Raw genomic sequence first — 10,904 nt, 5'->3', positions numbered from 1 at the left:
ACAAGACAGGGCGAGCGACCAAACCACCCTGTCCTGGGCCTGATCTGCATGAGCCAAGCTGATTGGAGAAGGGGGAGGATTCTCCTCCAAGACTTGAGCTCATTTGCATCTTAGCCAAAAGGCCGAGATGCCGCTTTTAAAAATTGCTTCATATGAAACATATGAAGCCTCAGCGTAACCTAATGACCTCGACCAAGTGCGGCCGACAATGGGGTGCCGACCATACACTTGATCTTAGCCAAAAGGCCAAGATCCCAGCCAAGAAGCAAATTTTTTTTTTTTTTATACTTTTCCAATTCAATCAAATCAAATCCAATTCAGAGTCTCAACAAGTTGAGACATTTCAGATCCAGGCTGACAAGACAGGACGGGAGACCAAAACCACCCTGTCCTGGGCCTGATCTACATGAGTCAAGCTGATTGGAGAAGGGGGAGGATCCTCCTCCAAGACTTGAGCTCATTTGCATCTTAGCCAAAAGGCCGAGATGCCGCTTTTAAAAATTGCTTCATATGAAACATATGAAGCCTCAGCGTAACCCAATGACCTCGACCAAGTGCAGATCCGATACTACACTTGATCTTAGCCAAAAGGCCGAGAAGCAAATATAGTTCCAAGTCAGGATGGTGAGTTCCCAGATATCTTCTGCTCTTGCCCTTCTAGGTGGTAGGGGTTGTGGATTTGGAAAGTGCTGTCTAAGGAGCCTTGATGAGTTCCTGCAGTGCACCTTGTAGTTGGAGCACACTGCTGCCACTGTTTTTCTTGTTTATATCCAATTCAATCCAATCAAAATCCAATTCAAAGTCTCAGCAAGTGAGACATTCCAGATCCAAGATGACAAGACAGGCTTCCCACTTCCTGTTCTGGGCTTGATCTACATGATCCAAGCTGATTGGAAGAGGCATTGCACCTCCTCCAAGGCTTGATCTCATTTGCATTTTAGCCAAAATGCCGAGATGCCGTTTTAAAAAAATTGCTTCAAATGAAGCCTCTGTAACCTCATGACTTCAACCAAGTGCAAGATGCCAAAACTACACTTGATCTTAGCCAAAAGGCCGAGAAGCGATGACGCAGGGATGATGCGCGTCAATAAGCACATGGAACCAAGGCTTCGGTATTGAAGGCTTTAATAAAGTAACAAGGGAACTACTAACACGAATACACCAGTTCAGACTGAAGGGGTCCTGCCGCAGCAGGGGGTCTTATATCTTGCCACCGGAGGCGGGACCCCACTGGAATGTGCCATGATAACTCTTATAACAGGTAAACACCCTAACCCAACAACATAGTACAACCCCCACAGTAACAACACCCTAGCCCAACAGTAACATAGTAACAAACCCCAGTGGTGAACCAACGATGGTTCACCACATTCACCCCTCCTTTAAGAACAAAAGGTGGCGGGGTGGACAAAAAACAGGTCATATAAACAGACAATAACAGAAAAATCACAGGATTCACAAGTCCAGACGGTCTGGAGGACCGCACCGACGCTGCGATCTCCTCAACACCGGTTGCGAAACCGGAGCAGGTGCCGATCTCTTCAACACCGGTTGCGAAACCGGAGCAGGTGCTTGTGGTGGCGCTCTTTCCAAAGCAACGTCTGGCTGTCCCCTCAAGGACTCCCGGGCCGGCCGGCCCTGGTGAGGCGATGGTGCAGGGGATCCTGGAACGTTTTGTGGTAGTGGTGGTGGTGATGATGATGGTGGCGCCGATCTCCGAGTCTCAGGCAAGCTGTACATGGGAGTAAAAGTGTTACGCACTGGTCCCGGTGCTGACCGCGCCACGTCTGGGGAAGTAATGAGGAGTAGTGGATTCGTGACTGGGGGAATAGGAGCGACAGGAGTTGCTACGTCCCCTGCGGGCGCCAGGTCTCTAATGGAGACAGTGTCCTCTCGCCTGTCAGGATATGCCACATAGGCATACTGAGGGTTGGCGTGGAGGAGTTGGACCGGTTCGACCAAGGGGTCGGACTTGCGAGCCCTCACATGGCGCCGCAGAAGGACCGGTCCTGGGTACGTCAACCAGGCTGGCAATGAGGTCCCCGAGGACGACTTCCGAGGGAATGAGAACATCCTCTCGTGGGGAGTAGCATTGGTTGCCGTACACAGGAGGGAGCGGATAGAATGGAGCGCATTTGGAAGGACCTCCTGCCAACGGGAGACTGGAAGACCCCTGGATTTCAGTGCCAGTAGGACAGCCTTCCAGACTGTAGCATTCTCCCTTTCCACCTGTCCGTTACCCCTAGGGTTGTAGCTCGTGGTTCTACTAGAGGCAATCCCGAATGAGAGCAGGAATTGCCTCAAGTCGTTGCTCATGAACGACGAGCCCCTGTCGCTATGAATGTAGCAGGGGTACCTGAACAGGGTAAAAAGTTCACTGAAAACCTTAATGACGGTGGCAGTTGACGTGTCCGCAAAGGGGACAACAAACGGAAACCGGGAATACTCGTCTATTATGTTGAGGAAATAGACATTCCGGTCCGTTGAGGGAAGGGGGCCCTTAAAATCCACACTCAGCCTCTCAAAAGGGCGAGTGGCCTTGACCAATTGTGCCCGGTCTGGTCGATAAAAGTGTGGTTTGCATTCTGCGCAAATCCGACAGCTTCTAGTCACTGACCTGACATCCTCCACCGAGTAGGGCAGGTTGCGGGCTTTGATGAAGTGGTAGAGTCTGGTGACTCCAGGATGACACAGATCATTGTGGAGAGCATTCAAGCGGTCCTCCTGCATGATGGCGCATGTTCCGCGCGAGAGGGCATCCGAGGGCTCATTGAGCTTCCCTGGACGATACATAATATCGTAATTATAGGTGGAGAGCTCAATTCTCCACCGCAAGATCTTATCATTCTTGATCTTGCCCCTCTGCGTGTTACTGAACATAAACGCCACGGATCGTTGATCCGTGATCAGGGTGAACCGCTTACCTGCCAGGTAATGGCGCCAGTGTCTGACTGCCTCCACAATGGCCTGAGCCTCCTTTTCCACCGCTGAGTGCCGAATTTCTGGGCCTTGAAGGGTGCGGGAAAAGAACGCGACGGGCCTGCCTGCCTGGTTTAGTGTGGCGGCTAGGGCGAAGTCAGATGCATCACTCTCCACCTGGAAAGGGATGGATTCATCCACCGCGTGCATCGTGGCTTTCGAGATGTCGCTCTTCAAAACCTTGAAGGCCAATTGGGCCTCCGGCGTAAGTGGGAAGGTCGTGGACTTAATGAGCGGACGAGCTTTGTCCGCGTAGTTGGGGACCCACTGTGCATAATATGAAAAAAACCCGAGGCATCTCCTCAGTGCTTTCGTGCTAGCGGGCAAGGGAAGTTCAGTGAGTGGGCGCATACGGTCTGGATCAGGGCCAATGACCCCGTTTTCCACCACGTATCCCAGGATGGCTAACCTACGCGTACGGAATACGCACTTCTCCCTGTTATAGGTCAGATTCAGGCGAGATGCAGTGCGGAGAAAGTGTTGGAGATTCGTGTCGTGGTCCTGCTGGTCATGGCCGCAGATGGTGACGTTATCCAGGTACGGGAAGGTAGCCCGCAACCCGTTCTGGTCCACCATTCGGTCCATAGCACGCTGGAAGACCGAGAGACCCCAAATGGAACCCTGAGGAATTGGTATAGACGACCATCCGCCTCAAAAGCCGTATATTGTCGGTCCTCTGGGCGGATGGGGAGTTGATGGTAGGCGGACTTAAGGTCTATGGTAGAAAACACTCGGTACTGCGCAATCTGATTGACCATATCAGAAATGCGCGGGAGAGGATACACATCCAGCTGCGTGTATCTATTAATGGTCTGACTATAGTCTTAAACGTTCCCAGTGTGTCCGCCTCCACCACCTTGCCCGGCAACACATTCCAGGCCCCCACGACCCTCTGTGTGAAATATGTCCTTCTGATATCTGTGTTAAACCTCCCCCCCTTCACCTTGAACCTATGACCCCTCGTGAACGTCACCACCGACCCGGGGAAAAGCTTCCCACCGTTCACCCTATCTATGCCTTTCATAATTTTATACACCTCTATTAAGTCTCCCCTCATCCTCCGTCTTTCCAAGGAGAACAACCCCAGTTTCCCCAATCTCTCCTCATAACCAAGCCCCTCCATACCAGGCAACATCCTGGTAAACCTCCTCTGTACTCTCTCCAAAGCCTCCACGTCCTTCTGGTAGTGTGGCGACCAGAACTGGACGCAGTATTCCAAATGCGGCCGAACCAACGTTCTATACATCTGCAACATCAGACCCCAACTTTTATACTCTATGCCCCGTCCTATAAAGGCAAGCATGCCATATGCCTTCTTCACCACCTTCTCCACCTGTGACGTCACCTTCAAAGATCTGTGGACTTGCACACCCAGGTCCCTCTGCGTCTCTACACCCTTTATGGTTCTTCCATTTATCGTGTAGCTCCTCCCTACATTATTCCCACCAAAATGCATCACTTCGCATTTATCAGGATTGAACTCCATCTGCCATTTCCTTGCCCAAATTTCCAGCCTATCTATATCTTTCTGTAGCCTCTGACAATGTTCCTCACTATCTGCAAGTCCTGCCAGTTTTGTGTCGTCCGCAAACTTACTGATCACCCCAGTTACTCCTTCTTCCAGATCATTTATATAAATCACAAACAGCAGAGGTCCCAATACAGAGCCCTGCGGTACACCACTAGTCACAGGCCTCCAGCCGGAAAAAGACCCTTCCACTACCACCCTCTGTCTTCTATGACCAAGCCAGTTCTCCACCCATCTAGCCACCTCCCCCTTTATCCCATGGGATCCAACCTTTTTCACTAGCCTACCATGAGGGACTTTGTCAAACGCTTTACTAAAGTCCATATAGACAACATCCACGGCCCTTCCTTCGTCAACCATTTTGGTCACTTCTTCAAAAAACACCACCAGGTTCGTGAGGCATGACCTCCCTCTCACAAAACCATGTTGACTATCGTTAATGAGTTTATTCCTTTCTAAATGCGCATACATCCTATCTTTAAGAATCTTCTCCAACAACTTCCCCACCACGGACGTCAAGCTCACCGGCCTATAATTACCCGGGTTATCCTTCCTACCCTTCTTAAATAACGGGACCACATTGGCTATCCTCCAATCCTCTGGGACCTCACCTGTGTCCAGTGACGAGACAAAGATTTGCGTCAGAGGCCCAACTATTTCACCTCTCGTCTCCCTGAGCAGCCTTGGATAGATTCCATCAGGCCCTGGGGATTTGTCAGTCTTTATATTCTCTAACAAACCTAACACTTCCTCCTTTGTAATGGAGATTTTCTCCAACGGTTCAACACTCCCCTCCGAGACACTCCCAGTCAACACATCCCTCTCCTTAGTGAATACCGACGCAAAGTATTCATTTAGGATCTCCCCTACCTCTTTGGGCTCCAAGCATAAGTCCCCACTTTTGTCCCTGAGAGGTCCGATTTTTTCCCTTACAACCCTTTTGTTCCTAACGTATGAATAAAATGCCTTGGGATTCTCCTTAATCCTGTCTGCCAAGAACATTTCGTGACCCCTTTTTGCTCTTCTAATTCCCCGTTTGAGTATTTTCCTACTTTCATTATACTCTTCCAGAGCTCCCTCCGTTTTTAGCTGCTTGGACCTAACATACGCCTCTCTTTTCCTTTTGACCAGTCCCTCAATTTCCCTGGTTATCCACGGTTCTCTAATCCTACCCTTCCTATCCTTCTTTTTTACAGGCACATGCTTGTCCTGTAGCCCTAACAACCATTCCTTAAAAGACTGCCACATACCAGATGTGGATTTACCCTCAAACAGCCTCTCCCAATCAAGAGCTGCCAATTTCTGCCTGATCCCAATAAAGTTAGCCTTCCCCCAATCCAACACCTTACCCTTGGGACACCACTCATCCTTTTCCATCACTTTTCCATCACTATCCTAAAGCTAACAGAATTGTGGTCACTATTTGCCACATGTTCCCCGACCAAAACTTTGAAGACCTGACCGGGTTCATTCCCCAGCACCAGGTCCAGTATAGCCCCCTCTCTAGTTGGGCTGTCCACATATTGTTCCAACGAACCCTCCTGTACACATTTTACAAATGCCTCACCATCCAGAGTCCCTGCCCTCAGCGATTTCCAGTCTATACCAGGGAAATTGAAGTCTCCCACTACAACAACCCTATATTTCCTGCACCTATCCAGTATCTCCTGACATATCCATTCTTCCACTTCCCTTGGGCTGTTGGGGGGCCACGGAGTGGGAATGGAGGGATACAAAAGAGTGATCTAGTTTGGACCAGGGAGCGGCGCGGGCTAATTGTTCCTGGTTTCTCGTTTCAAGGCTTCATTCTACGATCATCTTGCTGGTGCCAGTACAGAGTGAGACTGCGGATAGTTGGGAACCTGTCTCGGGGGCAGGGGATTCATATGGTGTTCGTGGAAGTGGAAATGACTAGGGTTGGGAAGCATTTTCCGATCGGGGCCATTGTGATCTCCTGGACTCGTTTCGATCGCCTCAGGGGGTCGGAGAGGAATTTCCCAGATTTATTTTCCCCATATTGGCCCTGGGGTTTTTCACTCTGGGTTTTCGCCTCTCCCTGGAGATCACATGGTCTGGAATGGGGGGGTGGGGGTAAGTTAATAGGTTGTAATGAACAAAGCATCGTAGCTGTGAGGGACAGCTCGGTGGATAGGATATTGGTATGTAGATAGGCTGGAAAATTGGGTGGGGATCCTGGATTCAGGATTCAATCCTGGACCGGGGAGCGGCGCGGGCTTGGAGGGCCGAAGGGCCTGTTCCTGTGCTGTATTGTTCTTTGTTCTTTGTTCTTTGTTATGACCATCCGAGGTTTGTTCCCGCTTTTGACTACCACGACCTGCGCTCTCCACGGACTAGCACTGGCCTGTATGATCCCTTCCTTGAGGAGCCGCTGAACCTCAGATCTAATAAAGATCCGGTCCTCAGCGCTGTAACGCCTACTTTTAGTAGCGATGGGCTTGCAGCCAGGTACCAGATTTTTAAAAAGGGATGGTGTTGTGATCTTCAGGGTGGATAAATTGCTCGCGGGGCGCTTTGGGCAATTTGGAGGCTGCGGCTGATTCCCTACTGCCAGTGAAGGGAGTGGCCCACCGTACTGTAGGATCACACTCTTCATGTGGACCATAAAGTTTAGTCCGAGGAGAATTGGCGCGCAAAGGTGAGGTAGCACAAGGAGCCTGTATTGCTCGTAAATTGTGCCCTGTACCTCAAGAGTTACCATACATCGTCCTTGGATCGGTACAGACCGGGACCGTGATGCCATGGAAATTGTCTGTTTGGCAGGGAGAATCCGGAGTCCACACCTTTTAGCAGTTTCAGGGTGTATGAAACTTTCGGTGCTTCCACTGTCAAACAGACAATTCACAGTTCTGCCACTAACCTTTACCTCCATCATAGAATGTTCCAGTCTGTAATGCCTGGTCTGATCCAGAGAGATCGACGCCACCGTTGGCCCCTGGGCGTCACTGCATGCTGCCGATGTGGATGCTGAGGACCCCTGCTGGTCGCTGCTGCATGCTGCCAATGTGGATGCTGAGGACCCCTGCTGGTCGCTCCTAGTCGTCGTGGACCATGATGGCCGCCCCCATGAATCGCACGTGGGCGAGGGCGCCAAGCGCAGCGACTCCTGGTGGTCTTCCTCCTCCTCTGTCTGCCATGATGGCGCCGTCCTGAGATCGCACGTGGTCGGACCTCGTGGGTACTGCGACGCCGAAAGAGATGGTCTCCGTTCTGGAGGGTTACAAGCTGCACTGCCGTTTTTAGGTTTGGACCTGCAGACTTTGCCGTAGTGGCCTTTTTTTACCGCACTGGCTGCAGATTGCCGTTCTTGCCGGACACTGTTGCCGTGGATGCTTGGCCCCTCCACAAAAATAGCATCGCTGGCCACCTGGAGCTGCCGCCGTCGTCGAATCGATCTGGGAGCGCGGGTTCGCGGGGCGAGGAGGGAGCAGAGCTTGCTCCAACCACGTTGACTGCACGTGGTCCTCGGGGTACAGCGCCAAGCTCTTCGACGCCGCCTCCAACCTCACGGCCATCCCCATTGCCTGGGTCAAGTTGAGTTTCCCCTTTTCTAGCAATTTAAGCCTGATGTACGAGGACCCTACCCCTGCTACGAACGCGTCTCGGGCGAGGTCGTACATATACTGTTCGGCGGAGACGTCCTTACAGTCGCAACCCCTGGCAAGCTGCAGGAGCTCATTGGCATAATCCTCCATGGTTTCGCCCGACTGCCGACGTCGTGTAGCGAGGAGGTAACGAGCATGTATCTCGTTGGGTGGCATAGTGTATCTTTTCTTTAGGAGCTCGACGGCACCCTGGTAAGTGGGAGCTGCACGAATGGCTAGGTAAATCGTGTCGCTTACCCTTGCGTGGAGGACCTGGAGTCTATCACTGTCCGTAGTGATAGCTACCGAGGCTGCCAGGTAGTCCTCAAAGCACTTCCACCAATGGTCGAATGTGTTAGCTGCACCGACCGCACGTGGGTCCAGTGTCAGACGATCCGGTTTTAGAATCTGTTCCATACTCTCTGTTTTTTTTTTCTTGTTGCACAGTTGTGAGTTTTCTGTTTACTTTATTAAATTGATGCGCGTCAATAAGCACATGGAACCAAGGCTTCGGTATTGAAGGCTTTAATAAAGTAACAAGGGAACTACTAACACGAATACACCAGTTCAGACTGAAGGGGTCCTGCCGGAGCAGGGGGTCTTATACCTTGCCACCGGAGGCGGGACCCCACTGGAATGTGCCATGATAACTCTTATAACAGGTAAACACCCTAACCCAACAACATAGTACAACCCCCACAGTAACAACACCCTAGCCCAACAGTAACATAGTAACAAACCCCAGTGGTGAACCAACGATGGTTCACCACAAGGGAATGAATGTTTTTTGAGGAAAGGGTGCCAATCAAGCGGGCTGCTTTGCCCTGGATGCTGTCAAGCTTCTTGAGTGTTGTTGGAGCTGCACTCATCAAGGCAAGTGAAGAATGTTCCCTCTCATTCCTGAATTGTGCCTTGTAGATGATGGACAGGCTTTGGGGAGTCAGGAGTTTGTTGCTGACCTCAGGGTGCATAGCCTCTGTCCCGTGATTGTAGTCACAGTGTTTATATGGCTACTATATGGTAATAACAAAAATAGGCAAACAAATACAGCAGGTAACAGGGAAGTGGGAGACAAGATATTAAAGGAAGGATGATGTTGAATTAAAAGTATGTTAAAATTACAAACCAGCACACCATTTCCACTGAAGTTCATATAAATTTCATCATTTAATTACTACATTATGCATTGTTGTGCAAATTTCTACTATTCCTTCTCTGAATAAAATTATCACCGAACACAGTTGCTTGAAAATTAGGAACAAATTCAGGCTTTCAAAAAAAAATTCGATCTTCTTAAATTGTTTTTACAATCCACAGTTCATTAAAAATACTTTCACAATCTCAAGAGATCCCTTACTCCCTCTGCTGGACAGGCAGAAGATTAAGATACAAAAGACCCCCAACCCCCATCCCTCCGGACTGCACTCTGAATAAAATTATCACCGAACACAGTTGCTTGAAAATTAGGATTCAAACTGAGGTTCAGTACAAATAATGTGCTAGGATCAAGAAAATGCTCATTCCCCGAAGCAAACTTCGTTAATATTTCATGATTCTCTTGTATCTAAAATCAAGCATGTCACAACCTTTGCAATTAAATATTTTGATCAAGTTCTATTTTCTTAGATCATCTTTTAAATGCAGTCACTTGAGCATTGTTGAAAAAAGTGATATGCTGTCAACGGTTCTTATCTTGAACTCCAGGACAGATTCAGGAATGCCAGATTTCAAAGGGAACGACCATTTATACTGCATGAGAAAAAGGTCGGACGCGGTTTTCCCCATCCCGCTGAGCTAATTTTTAGTGCAGCGGGCCGGGAGATTCCCGCGTCAGCCGATTTGCTGGGTTCGCGCGTGCGTTCGTGTCCCGCGAGCATCTCCCAGCGTCGGACTGTCAGGACTGTGAGGGTGGAATCGGAGGGGGTGGGTGGTGGATGACTGGAGATCGGGGCGGGCCAGGAGGAGAGGTTTAGGGATGGCCCAGGAATGGTCGGGGGCCGAGCAATCAGGCTGTGGGGTGGTGGAGGGCTAGCGTTGCGAGGGTCGCGGGGCTGGCCAGTGATCAAGCTGGCCAGTAATTGGGTGACCATCAGTGTGGGAACATTGCGCATGTACTGATCTCGGCACTGACAGATCAGCGCATGCAGAGTAGCCCGCTCAGCGCGCTGATGTCAGCCTCTCCAGCGGGGACAGGCACCGCCCTCTACTTTTTAATGATATTCACACTGGTGGCCTCTGCAGTGCACAGAGTGTGGGAGATTCTTCTCTGAACTCCCACTGCAAAAAATCAACGTGAATTACTCCAGTTTTCACGCAAATTCGACATTTTGAATTTTTTTGGGAGGAATTCCGGCCGTCTTCATCTTAGGCAGTTCCTCAGAGACGAGGATGATTCACTTCCACACTAAAAATGAGTTGCCAGGTGACTGAGGAGTCCCGTTTACAACCTACAGTCTGTCACAGTTGGGGCAGATGGTGGTTAGCGGAGCGGGTGGATGTGGTGCCCAGGTTGCCACATGTTGCTATCACTGTCAACGCTTGGTTTCAGCTTGCTCTTGGCAATAAAACTCAAGGTGTTCAGCTCCTTCCTGGATACCTTTCCTCCACTTTGGATGGGCTTGGGCCAGGGATTCCCAGTTGTCAGTGGGGATGTTGCACTTTTTCAAGGTGGCTTCGAGGGTGTCCTTGAAGCATTTCTTCTGCCCTCCAGGGGTTTGTTTGCTGTTTGCTTTTTTGAAGTTCCAGGTAGGGCGCTTATTTCGGGAGTCTCGTGTCAGGCACCTGGATGATGTGGT

The 10,904-nt window shown here is 50.3% G+C and overlaps 1 non-coding gene and 1 pseudogene across 1 annotated transcript; both read right to left on the bottom strand.

Annotated features, from left to right (window-relative positions):
• Positions 1-474: 474 nt before the first annotated feature.
• On the bottom strand, positions 475-604 carry LOC144504187 (U2 spliceosomal RNA; annotated as a pseudogene).
• Positions 605-876: 272 nt separating this feature from the next.
• LOC144504192 (U2 spliceosomal RNA) lies at positions 877-1,065 on the bottom strand. Its single transcript, XR_013499601.1, has one exon. It is a non-coding gene; the product is annotated as a U2 spliceosomal RNA (small nuclear RNA).
• Between the last annotated feature and the right edge of the window lie 9,839 nt (positions 1,066-10,904).

The sequence above is a fragment of the Mustelus asterias genome, chromosome 14 (genome assembly GCF_964213995.1).
Source record: "Mustelus asterias chromosome 14, sMusAst1.hap1.1, whole genome shotgun sequence".
NCBI classification, from domain to species: Eukaryota; Metazoa; Chordata; class Chondrichthyes; order Carcharhiniformes; family Triakidae; genus Mustelus; species Mustelus asterias.
Note: the sequence above shows the minus strand (reverse complement) of the source record. Positions and strands in the feature narration are given on the sequence as shown.